Source organism: Nannospalax galili, unplaced genomic scaffold (genome assembly GCF_000622305.1).
Source record: "Nannospalax galili isolate Female #2095 unplaced genomic scaffold, S.galili_v1.0 scaffold307, whole genome shotgun sequence".
Lineage (NCBI taxonomy): Eukaryota > Metazoa > Chordata > Mammalia > Rodentia > Spalacidae > Nannospalax > Nannospalax galili.
Genome location: NW_008359625.1, coordinates 99153 through 113081, shown reverse-complemented (window position 1 = coordinate 113081; position 13929 = coordinate 99153).

The window sequence follows — 13929 nt, the reverse complement described above, 5'->3', positions numbered from 1 at the left end:
GGCGTGGTCAAGGAAATCATTTGTCATTGGCCATCAATTTACTCTCCAGTCCTCCTCCTTTCCAGAGACTGGGGAGTGTTGCTAAATGTTCCAAGCTTCTGATAGAGTCTTGGTCTTTCTAGCCACCAGCTGCCATCCTGAAGTTATCTTGGGACCAACCAAGGGTCACAGGAGTAGAACAGAACTGTTCCTATTGCTTTATCATTTAGGAAATTCTGGGAGTTGCAGAAGCTGTCAGGAACCAGACACAAAGATCAAGTCTGTAGTATCACATGACTTAGAAGAAATAAGGAATTAACCTCTTATGCCCCAAATCAAAAAATTAGAACAGTTAAAACTAGCACAGTGAACAGTGTAAAGAAGTGAAAAGACTAGCATGCCTTATTGAAAATGCCAGTACTCACATCAGGATTTGAAAATTAAGCTTTGGGCTAGAGTTTTTTTGGTTTGGTTTTTTTTTTTTTTTTTTTTTAAAGAAAAAAGCAGAATGAGACTCTTTAAAACAGCATCTTTGAAGGGGACTAGAGTGGTCCTTGATCAGTAGTTCCCTGCTTGAATCCATGAAGAAACCAATGTAATTCTCTTAAAGACCTTTGGATTAAGGCCTACAGATTATATGTATATGTACATGTTATATGTATATGACTTAATAAGATTCTAACAAACAATATGAGTGGAAGTTAGGAGAAAGAAAAAGCCATATGTAATGTGGAAACAGTGTAAGCGTTCAGCAGTAAATGAGTGTGCAAAGAAATGTAAAGACACAAGATGAAGAGCTCACACATGCTACCACTTGGATGAGCCTCAAAATCATGGTAAGTGAAAAAAACTAGACACAAAAGGTCACATAGGGTACCACATTTCAGAAATCTGGTATTTCTGAAATGAAATAACCAGATAGACCAATCCAAGAGACAGCAGATTACTGGTTCCAGAGGCTGTGGAGGAGGAGGAATAGGAAATGATTGCTCAGTGGATATAAAGTGTCTTATTGAGGGGATTAAAAATGTCTAGATCTAGACCTAGTGATGGTTGTACAACATTGAATATTCTAAGTGCCACTGAATTGTGAGCCTTCAAAGAGTAAATGATGAATTTTATACTATGTGAATGTTACCCCAATAAAAAGTGTCCAGAGACAAAAAAAATTAGAAAACGTAAATAAGCTCAGGAATTGTGTACGAAGGTAAGAGACTGAAAACTACATTTCATTTGTGTGGTTTTACAAATGAGAGTTTGACGTTGTGGACAACATGAGTTGAAAAAAGATACTCAGAGGGGAACTGGAGAGATGGCTCAGCAGTTAAGGGTACTGGATGCTCTTGCAGAGGACCTGGGTTTGATTCCCAGCACCTACATGGTGGCTAACAGCCATCCATAACTCTGGTTCCAGGGGATTTGATTCCCTCTTCTGATCCCCAGTGGGCATTGCATGACACAGGTGCACCTACCTACTTGCAGGCAGTACATTCATACACATAAAATAATAAAATATTTTTTAAAAAGATACTCAGAGGGAAAGCATTTTAAGGTCTTGGTGAGATCTCATGAGAGCAATTGTTTTTCATTTTTTTTTTACTTTGATCTGTAGTAATATTTTACATTACTACTCGGCATGCACACATATGTACAAAAGTCAAAAATCTTACAGAATACTTCCCTAGCTATGTGTTTGGTCTATTGATATTTAAGTTCATTTTGAAATTAATTAGTCTATATTAATATTACTGAACAAGATGATAGGTCTTATTATGATTGTCTCCTACATGTATTCATGTAGGAAGCAATCACATCCCCCCTTGTCCCCCCTTCCTGCTGGCCCTCTTTCTTTTCTCAAATAAGGTCCCTTGTATTCTCATGTCTTTTCAAAATTCTACTGTATGAGAAAAAGAAGGGTGATGTTTGTCTTTCCGAGTCTAGCCTATTTTGTTTAACTTGATGATCATCAACTATCATCCTTTTTCCTGCAAATGACATGATTTTTCTTCTTTATGGAGGAATAATAATACTCCATTGTGTGTATACATACTGTTTTTAGTTTATTTATCTGTGGATGGGAATTTAGGCCAACTTCATAACTTGGGAGTTGTGAATAGTGCCATAGTAAATATTGGTACCCAGGCAACTCTATTGTAGTCTCTTAACTCCTTCAGGTGTGTAGCAGAATTTGTTTTTGTTATTGTTGTTTATTTGATAATACATTTTGTAACTAGGGTGAGATAGACTTTCAGTTTAGTTTTGATTTGCATTTCCACAATTGCTAAAGGTGCTGTGCTGGATAGCTTTAGTTGTCAATTTGACATACTTGGTAGAGGGAATCTCAATTGAGAAGTTGTCTCCATTGGATTACCCTGTGTCCATGACTGTAAGGCATTTTCTTGATTGTTGAGTGATGTGAGAGGACCCAACCCACTGTAGGTAGTGCTACCCTTGGCCAGATGGTCCTGTATTATATAAGAAAGCAGGCTGAGCATGGGCCAGGGAGGCAAGCCAGTAAGCAGCCTCCTCCATGGTCTGTGCTTCAGGTTCCTGCCCTCAGTTCCCACCTCGGCCTCCCTTGATGATGAACTGTGCTGTAAGCCAAATAAACCCTTTCCTCCCCAAATTTGTTTTGGCCAGTGTTTTTATCACAGCAATTGAAGGCAAACTAGGACCAATGCTAAGCACTTTTATGTATTTAGGGGTCATTTGTACTTTAAATTTGTAGTATTCAGACTGGAGAGATGGCTCAATGGTTAAGATCACTAATTACTCTTGCAGGAGACCTGGGTTTAAATCCCAGCACCACATGTCAGCTAACAACCCTCCCTAACTCCAGTTCCAAGGGAGCCAAAGCCCTCTTCTGACCCCGGTGGGCACTGTACAGCATAGGTGTGATTACATACATGCAGACACAACACTTGTACACATAAAATAAAAAATAAAGTTTTAAAAGATTGTGATATTCATATATATGTTTTGATTAAATTTACCCCCATTCCCTCCTCTTCAATTCCTCCTTTAATCTCCCACCACTTTTCCCTCCCAACTGTTTGTAGTTCATGACTTCTCTAACTGTAACTGCATATGTGTTTTCTGTTCTAGTTGTTGTCTTTTTTATTCTCTCTCTCTCTCTCTCCTCTCTCTCTCTCTCATCTTTCTCATAATTCCCACTGAGTCCATATAACAGTACTTGTATATGCATAAGTGTGGAACCATCTACTATGTAGACCAGGCTGGCCTTGAACTCTCCGAGATCAATCTGCTTCTGCCTCCCAAGTGCTGGGATTAAAGACTTGCATTACCACACCGGGCTCTAAGAGTTCATTTTGTAAATACTGATTGTAGCTATTGTTAAATTGATTTCATAACTCACTCACTGGTAGAGTGGAACTCACAGCTTGGAAAACACTGAGTAAGATCATGTATTAGTGCGCAAATTAAGAGTAAAGAAGATGAGAAAATAAAGAGACGGGGCCTTAGTTCAAAATCTACCCTAATATGTCAACAAGAATAAGCAAATGGTGACTATGCTGATTTGCCCAAACACTTTGAAATGTTATCTTGTTTCAAATTGTTGTGTCTGTGGGCCAAAAGAATATGTCTGCTAGTGCACTGGAAACCTATTGAACAATGGTGTGTGACTATATAGTGATCTGTGAATTACTGAGATAAAGTTGTCTTGAGTTATTCAAGATGGACGCCGCTGGTAGGAAGTATTTCAGGTTCACATACATTGTAGTGCAGTCTACTTCGATTTGAAGAAATCAGAAGCTATGAGTTGTGGTCTGACCCACTGTCACTTTGGACAGATCATCTTATTTCTCTTGGTTTCTGTCCTCTTATTTGTAAAATTAAAGGGAATTTAAAGTTCTTAAAAAAAAGAAATCCCCAATTTGCTTTAGGTCTGCATAGACCCCCAACTTCACCCCCATCCATTGTGCTAAGATGAAGGAAATCTAATAGGCTCATTGAAGTGTCCACAGCATTGATATCGGTGATGAGTAGGGCAATTCATTAAGTACATATCTTACATATTTTAGACACATAATTTTGTAGTCATTTATCATTGTCTTTTTTAAATTAATTGTTGGTTGGGGGTGGTGTAGTTTACTTACTGCAAATGCAGGAGCCTTACTAGTTAAAAAAGAGATTATACTGGTCTAAACCTGTACCATTAGACATGTCCATAGTCAATGGTAGCTCTATGGTTCATGTTGCTGCCAGGTAACTCAAGAAACAGTATTTGTTAAGTTATGTTGATGCTTGAAGTAAAACATCTGTTTTTCCAACCACAATTATTAATTTATATTAGTCATTGTAACCATCAATGATCTAGAAGGAGATATGACTAACAGAGTTGATGTTTTCAGATCACTGCTGTCTGGGAAAATTCCTGTGAGATCAAAGACTGCAAAAGAGTCTGTTCCAGGCACACTGAACTATTTTCAGATCTCTGGGAGTCATTGGATCACTTTTGCCTGTATTTTTATGGAAATTTCAGATACAAGTAGGATGGTACAATGAATCCCATTACTCACCATTCAGTTTCAGTTATGTCCATATTCTGCCACTCTTGTTTTGTCTATGCCACCCAACCCTCAAACCATCCACTCATTGTTTTTAAGGTTTATTAGTTAAAGTTTATATATATTGAAATACATAAATCTTAATTATTTTTGACAGCTTGATGGAATTGTGTACTTACATGCTTATCATGTTTCTGCCTCATGAGAAAGAGTTCTCCCTTGAGGTCCGTCACCTGGCCCTCAAAGGCACTCAGTAACTTTTTCACTTTATATTATTTTTATCTGTCCTAGAACTTAATATAAGAAGCAGCTTACATATGTGTTCTTCATATAAGAACTTCATATAAGAAGAAGCTTACATATGTGTTCTTCTATATCTGGCCTCTTATCATTGCTTCATTCATTCATGTCACTCTGGGCCTTGGAATAGAACTTTTTATTGCTGAGTGATACTATACCATAACTTGTCCCCTCATCTCTTGTTGGTTGACACTTAGGTGGTTTTCAGGTTTTACTATTATGAATAAAGCCACAGTGAACATTCTCACATAGATCCTTTTGTAAACTTACTTCATTCATCTTGGATAAATACTTGGACTATAATTGTTGATAGGAAGGTAAGTGTGCATTTAACTTTATAAGAAACTGCTATTCTTGTCAAGGTAATTATGTCATTTTATATTCCTATCAACAATATGTTTGAGTTCTAATATTCCACATTCTCACCAATACTTGATTTTATCAGTCTTAAATTTTAGCTTTTCTATAGGACGTAAAGTGATTCAGCATAAGGAAATCAGCATCTCGGACACAACTTGGCTTTCCTTTAGATTTCCCTTTAGACCCAATTTTTCCATACATGAAATAATACAGTAAAACTTAGGATTTAAAGGAGATAATGACTTGAAAGGGCTGTATAAAGTGTGAAGCCCAGATCAAAGCAAGATATTGAGATTGACAGAAGCTGAGGTACATGATGTTTAATGTACCACAGAAAGTGTAAAAATGCAGAATTCAGCAGATCGGGCTGAAAAATGAAACACGTTACTTTTAAGACCACTTCCATTTTGTGATACTTCTTATCCTCCTTATAAAATAAATATAAGAAAATAAATTCATGTGGTTAATTAACTAGCACTCTACCAATTAAGACTTTTAGTCTTCCGTTGTATCTACCTAGATGTCCAATAATGTGACACTACACATGGATTGTTCATAGCTTCAACTTTTCATCAGTCCATGAATATACATCTCTTGTTCATTTAAAGACAGCATCACTTCTTTGAAGGAGACATCAGTGTCTTTGGGCCTTTGCTGTACTGTTGTCCAGTGGATGCTGCAGAAGCTTTCAGCCACTCCCACTACTGAGCAACAGCTGCTGCCTTTCTCATAAACTACCTGATTACATTTGTTGACATTCAACCATAGCAACCACATAAAGATATTTTTAAGATTTATTTTTATTGATATATATGTGTATATGCCATGTGTGCATGGGTGCCCAAGGAGGCCAGAAGAGGCTGTTCGATCCCCTAGACCCGGAGTTACAGGTGGTTGTGAGCCACATAGTGTGGGTGGAAGACCTTAACATCTGAGCTGTCTCTCCAGCTCCACACATCAAGATATTTTGCTTGAAGCAAAGTATTAATGGCATTTTTTGGTAAATGTCATTAGCAAGTACCTTCCTGTCTTCCTCAGTTGGTCAAAAGGAGTCCTTCTGGTGAGGTTTTGAGGTAAAGAAAGAAGCTTCCCAAGCCACACAAGAACTAGGATGCCAGAATCAACAGTGACCACCATCTTGCTTCCTGGACTCTGCCCCATTTCCCAGTTTAGAAAATAGGAACAATCCAAGTCTTAGTGGGTCATTTAGGTCGATGTCAAGAGATACAAAAAGCTATTAAGAGTGGCATTTAGGTCTGGTGAACCAGGACAAAATGTTTGCTGTGCAAGCTGACAACCTGCGTTCAATTCCCTGAGCCCACAGTGGAGGAAGAACTGACTCCTGAAAGTTGTCCTCCGACCTTCACACATGCATTGTGACATGCATGCTCCTGTGCGCGCGCGCGCACACACACACACACACACACACACACACACACACACAATGAAATTTTAGAGAGATTTGTGTACCCATAGGATCTAAAGAGAAGTTCTAGTAAACCCTGTACTTGTAAGAACAGCACATTGACTTTAATATTTCCCTTCAAAAGGATAATCTTATGAGTCTTCCACCTGTAAAGAAATGTGATTAAAATATATAGCATGAGAAGACAATTATTTCCTTGCTGTATAGGCACTGCTTTCTTGTTGATGAGAAAACCACTGCATTCTTTTGTTCTACAGAACTTCCCCTCTGACCTGTCTCTGGTATCTTCTGAGAAGCTCATTTTCTCAGACCTCTATATAATTTGACCTTGAGTTAAGGAAGAGCATGCAAGGACCCCATGTGGATTATAGTTTAAGCGCTCCATAACTAGCACTTTTGGCTGTCAGCCTTTTCGTTTTCCTATTAAGAGAAGTTTTTAATAAGTGGAATTATAATAGTTATATCACTGAAGGTGATAAATTTTGTACCCCATTAAATATCTTCCTCATACATAGCAGTCTTCTACAAGCTGACCACCTACTGTGAATACCTTTATCCTTTAGGATCAGTGCTTTTTTTGACCATAGAAGACTGTTGAGTACCAGATAGGCAGGAAGTACTCAGGAGTTAAAATCACTGGGATTGGCCCTCCAATTAATGACAGATGGTTAGTAAAGTTCTCTAACTTTGGATGGGCCAACTCTGAGGCATGTTCTGTACTACAGTCCGAAGTTGCCCAGCAGAAATGCACTCCAACTCCACACAGCAGTAACCTCATTAATGCGCCTCTCCTAGTTTCCTTCTCTACTCAGATTCACTGTTGCTCCTGTGAACCCTGGGGTCACCTTCTGCTTAAATAAACTACTAGCACTTAGTCTAAATCTTGGGAACTGTTGGAGAAACACACCACTAGTTTAGTATCAAGCAAGATCACTAATAAAGTAATGAGGATAAACATTGGTAGACATTCTGATAGTCTAATGTTTCCGTTGACATTCAGTATTCCTAACAATTCACTTACTTGAATTTACTTAATAGCATTCTTAATGGTTTGTTTGTTTAGTTGGTTGATTGGTTGGGTTTTTTTTTTTTTTTTGATAGGGTCTCAAACCTCATACTATCACATGATGCCTCAGAATGATCTAAAACTCATTATATAATTCAGGCTGGCCTCTAGCTCACACCAGCCCTTTTATCTCAGCCACCAGAATGTTGGGAAGTAGAGCCACATCTAGCTCCTGAGATATTATTTGTAAGTGTTCTCCTCAGGTAAAAATCTAGATTGAGAAATAATCCCCAAACTAAGGAAATGTGTCTCACATATTTGTATTGCAATGTCAAGTGAGTTAATTGACTTCTCAAAGCAAATTATTGTTTCTTAGTGTATTAAGACTTCTGTATGCAGTAAAAGACATTCTTGATATATTGAGATTTTGAATTTGCTCATTTGGGGTAACAAATGGAGTGACAGAGTGATTTTTGCTGAAGAAAGAACTGGCTGACCATAGCATATGTGTGAGAACCAGGAAATCCTTAATGCCCCTCACCCTCCACTCTCACCTCCCCAAACAGTAACAATAATTAGAATGCTGTGGAAGATTTCTGTTTGTGGAAGTTCCACAAGTTAATAAGCTTGGTAAAGAGTTCCACACAGTATTTGTATAGGTCAGAAAAGTATCATGAAATTGAAACAGTGTTGGGGTTGAATGGATAAGGAGTCTGTAGGCACTAACATTCCTTTGCCTCTGTGTCCATTTATTTCTAAATCCCAATTCAAAATCCAGAGATTCAGAATGAGACTTATTTCCATAGCTGTGGCAGTGTGATACCACATTGTGGTGATGCCTGAATGAAGAGCCTGACACTTAGCATCCATTTCGTCCAAGAGAACCTAACTGTGCTGAAATCCTTCAGATTTCTCCAAGAACTATTAACAAAGGCCTTGCTGTCTCTTGAAACCATATATACAGAATGAAATAAGGAAAAGAGGAAGTGTCTTATCAGAAGGTTATGTCCCTTCTAACCCCTACTGACTTAGAACACAACCACAAACATGTTATCAGTTTTATTCAACCTGTTGTTTGCAACACAAATGGGATAATCTGTTGCTTCAGTGCATATTGCAGCACTCTGTACTTTCACCCCCCCACACACAGACACACGCACACCCCTAGTCAAGAGCAAGGAAAGGTCATGAGGGATTAAAGCTCTATTTAGGTTACAAGAGGAATTCAAGGCCTAATTAGTTTGTAAACAACCTAGATAGTGTCCACGAGGTCATCCTCACACGTTGCCTCCCTCAAATATCTTTCAGATACTTTACCATTAATTTATCAATGCCACTGGGCTTTATCATGATCCTTTCACAGACATGCTTGAGGTCAACCGACTAACTACCTCAGATGGATAGCAACTGGTGCAGGGACAGATTCTGTAACTATCCATCTGGGGGAACTCTGAATCACATTTCATTTCGTGATTTCTCTATGACCAATTTCCGTATAAACATAACTCTTTTCTCATCCTCTTTTCCCCTCATTCTCAACAAATGTTTGTGAACATCTGTCCTGGTTACTCTTTGATGCTGCACAGATCTAGTCTCTGCTTCTCTGCTGCTTTCTTTGTCTTGGGATCCTGAGTTCCGTGGATTGTGTTGCTCATGTGGCTTTGCCCTCTAGCTGATGGGACAAGAGAGATGTCTGAATATTCTCTCCAACTCTGTCTCACTGTGGCCTTATCACCAAAATTATAAGTATTGTTGGGCAGCTGCTCTCGACTATAGCTCTTAGCCAAGCTCTGGTAACAGTTTTTCTCCCTGTCCTCACCAGATATGAATATTCCCCTTGTGGAGGTGAAAGGCTGAAGCAGCAACAAATTCTAAAGGCCAGATGGAGAGCTGGAGAGATGGCTCAGTGGTTAAGAACACTTGCTGTTTTGGCAGAGGTCCTAGGTTCCATTCTCAGTATCCACATCTCAGCTAACAACCATCTGTAGCTCCAGTTCCAGGGGATCCGATGTCTTCTGCTGGCATTCCTCACCCATAGTGGACTTAAATGCATGCAGGTGAAACATTCATACACATAAAAATAAAAATTAGTTTTCAAAAAAGACAAGATGGTATCAGCACTGGAATTTAAGGATAAATCAGTTTGACTAGATGAAGAGGAAGGAAAATGCACTTGGAGATAGGTAAAGAGCATGAGAAAACGTTGAAGTTAGGAATGACCATGAATGTTTAAAAGGTAGCATGTGTTAGATTTTAGGGGGAACAAGGTCCAAGAGAGACAGAGACCTTCAAGAAAAGGGTTTATAAAGCCAGATGGAGCAGGGTTCTGAAGTAAAGGTTTTGCCTGCCTAAGGAGAACAAAGGGTATTTGTGTCTGTGTGTCTGTTTATTTGTGAGATTGTGATTGCTTGCAATCTAAGATCAAATGCCAATCTGTCCAGAGTGGGTTCTCCTCTTCTTCTTTATTCTTTTTTCTTTCTTTTTTTTTTTTTTTTACAAAAACTTTATTGAGAATGTCATACATGCATATAAGCTGTTTTGATCAAATCCATACCCATTCCCTCCCCTCCAACATTCCCCCCCTCTGAAGAGCTAACCTTAAAACCTTTTAAGGATTAGATACAAGCTCCCAAATACTTTTGACATTTTTGGCCTTGGAACAGAGTATGTTGTTAACAGGACTAAGGACATTTTGACTTTTAGCCTAGAAACTGGCTACATTTCTTTGGTGTCTTTTTTACCCTGACTCCCTAGCCAATTCCTACATCCTGTTCTTATCATGCCATCCTTTGAAGGGGTTACCCAGATTGCCATTAGGGAATAGGGACACTGACCACTCCGGCTTCTTCCATGCTGAACACGAATTCAGGGTGAGGCAATTGGAGTACGCCTTCAGTGGGTCTATTTAAAAGACTCCCAAATTACATAACTCTTGTCTCTAAGGGGAAAAGAAAGCCCTTGAATCATGAATGGGACTTGTGAAGGAGAAGTAAAGGCAAGAGTAAACAGCATTACAAGTTCTAAACAGGGAACTAGAAAAAAGTCAGAACAGGGCAATTTTCAAATGTTCATGTGAGAGTCCATTGGAGGTTCTTGACAAGGGCTTCCAAAAGCATCCCTCTATTGGGTTCTTCCTCATTTTTCTTTTGTCTGCTAAGGCTGTACTAGTTGGCTGGGAAGAGTGGCTGGATACTCAGCTGAGGGTCCAGTGACCCTGCTTGGCACTTTTTTAATGAATGAGCACAACTGTCAACAAGCCCAAATGTGATGATGTTTAGCAATCAGGCTCGGTGGAAGTCGGGATGATGGTAGTTATTTCATGCAGAAGGGACTGCTGTATAGCATCAACTTATTAAAAGGACCTGAAATTTAAAAGGATTTGGTGCTAGGAGCCACATATGAGGGAGAACATACATCGTTTGTTTTTCTGAGTCTGTGTTACTTCACTTAGTATAACAGCTTCTAGATCCATCCATTTACCTGCAAATTCTTTTAAGGTCCCTTGTGAGGGGATAGGGAGGGAGAGGTGTTGTGCCACAAGGAAGTGGGTCCAAGGTTGGCTGACATCACCCAACTAGACTAAAAGACATACAAGTTTTTGGTAGTAGTTCTGGCTGAGGCCAGGATATTTCTAGATAAGGGGTGTACTCAGAGAACAATGGGCCTAGTTAGCATTCAATGAGACAATGGTCATTAGCCCTGCCCACAGCCCTCTCCATGTAGCCCTCTCTGGTGAGGCTTTGTCATCTGGAAGGGTCCATTCCAGGAATGTAGGGGACGGTTGTGGGCAGATTTCCTGCCTGTGAAATATGACAGAAGATCATGTTCACCAAAATTGGAAAATGGTCAGACATTAGGTGAGAGATTATGGTATCTGATTATGGTAAGCTAAAGAAGGGGCTGGAGAGATGGCTTAACAGTTAAGAGTACTGACTGCTCTTGCAGAAGATCCAAGGTAGATTCCCAGCACCCACATGGTGGATAACTCCAGTTCCAGGTGATCCAATGCCCTCTTCTGACTTCTGCAGGCATTGCATGACACGGGTACGACTTACATATATGCAGGCAATACACTCATACACACAAAATAAGATAAAAATAATAGAATGAAATAAAAAGCTAAGGAATATTATGTGGTGAGTGCTGGAATTCCTGGCTGGGGTTATTATTTAGTGCAAACATCTGTAGTTGTCAAAACAGTCTGGCTTTCTTTGTGATTCTGGCCAGCTTTTGATTCAGAGATAGTTATGATGGTGGGTGGGAGGAGATGATTCATGTGTGTTTTTATTCCTTTACAAATGTGATTTTAGTCTGAATCATAAAAGGAGTCTATAGCCTTTCCCCATGGGTTTAATCCCATGGGAACATCCCCCACTTACCCCAAACTTCCTTTTATATTCCTTCCCTCAGCTTCTGCTAGCTGAAATGTTTTCACATTTTCTACAGAGAATGCATAGAAGCGTAGATGTATCTAATTTTCTCTGAAAGCAGCTAAGAACTCATTTTTATATTTTTAATAGGAAATAGTCTAGGTGTAACTCTAAGTGAAACATGATGAAAGGGGACATTTGGATAAAGCACAGAATGTTAACATCAGATAGAACTCTATCTGCTATAACAGTTTCAGCTTGGAGCTCTGAACTGGACCTGTGGTCTCCCGTTGGTGAGCCAGAGTTGTCCCCTCCCGTGAGCTGGAGCTGTGGACCTTTCCATTGAACTGGAGATGTGGTCCCCTTCCCTTAACCTGGAGCTGAGATCCCCTTCCATGAACTGGAGCTGAGGTCCCTAACTGTGAGCCATGGTTCCACGTTGTTTTGGTGGTAGGCTGATGGTAGGACAGAATGAAGGGTAGAGGCAGCCTTTTCAGCCTTCTCTGAGTAGTTGCATTCCCCACGGTCCCTTCCCCTGAGGTCCCAAGTTGTGCATGGCAATGGCTTTGCCTCTGTGTTATGCTTGTGATGGAGACAGGGGAGGTTCCTGTCATTTGCAGTTTCTAGTCTTGGGAAGACTGATTCTCAAGAATGGACTTCCCACCTTCCTTGATGGTCAGCTAAGGTTTTGACCCCACACATGGATCTAGCTGGGCATCCAGGCCCTGACATCGGAGTTTTCCCACTCACAGGTACCAAGAGGTTTCCCATCATTTCTCTATTACTCTTCTACAGCCCCAGTGAGCTTTCATCTGTGCACTGCGGAAATGTGAAGTACCTAATTGAACTTCTAGAAATAAAAAAAGAACATTAGACAAAGAATTGGGGGTGAATGGTGAATGCATAAATTAAAATACACTGTATCCATGTGAAATATAAAAAATAAAATGAAACTTCAACTTTTTCATTGACCAGATGAAAGAAATAGGACTCAGTGGGCTTCTTTGGTGATTAATTCTGGAAAGCCTCTGCTAAGTTCCAATTTCAAGTAGGAAACACCAACCTGCCATGCATTCAATGGACTTATGATCTTGGGGATGACGTTGCCCTTTCTGGGGAAGGAACTCTCCCCTGATCATAGTGGCAAAGGATCAAACACTGTGGACTGCTGTAATGAACTCTTCACTGATGTAAGATATACTAGTTTCTGTGTCATTTTGTTCTTTTGCCAAATTTGAATGACTTGAAATCTAAATAGCATGAAGTTAAATCACAGCAGTTTCATGCTATGCAAGAACTTCAAAGGTGGTTATTCTAGATTCTTGATACAGTTTCCCTTGATTTATATAAAAATTACTGAGATGGGTTCTAGGCTAAGGGCTAGAGATTCATATATGAATAAGTCAAGATACCTCTTCCACAGTATTTCAGGTAGGCAAAATGAAAGAAGTAAACCATATAGAATTTAATAAGTCATGCACTGGGCTTGGTGGTGCACCTCTTTAATCCCAGCACTAGGGAGGCAGAGATAGGTGGACCTCTGTGAGTTCAAGGCCAGCCTGGTCTACATAGTGAGTTCCAGGTCAGCTGGGGCTACAAGGATACCCTGTCTCAAAAAGAATTTAATAAGTCATTTAATAGAAATACACATAATAGAAATACCATAATTCTTACTTGCATGGACAAAGCAGAAGATAATGAGGCAAGTTTTGAAGGATAAGCAGGGACTCTCTGAGTGGGCGGGGGCACTTAAGGCATAAACTAGGATAAAGTAAAGCACTCAGTGGATCAAAGTGCAGCATTGATTGCTATCTCTTTTCACTCCGGATGAGACAAATGAAGAATTAAAAGGCATGCAGTGTCTGGGAGGCTGCCTTCCTCCAGGACAGACAGTACAGACTTACAGTAACCTAAGGTTTTAGGACTGCAGAGTTGGACTGACTAAGCTATATGGGTAAG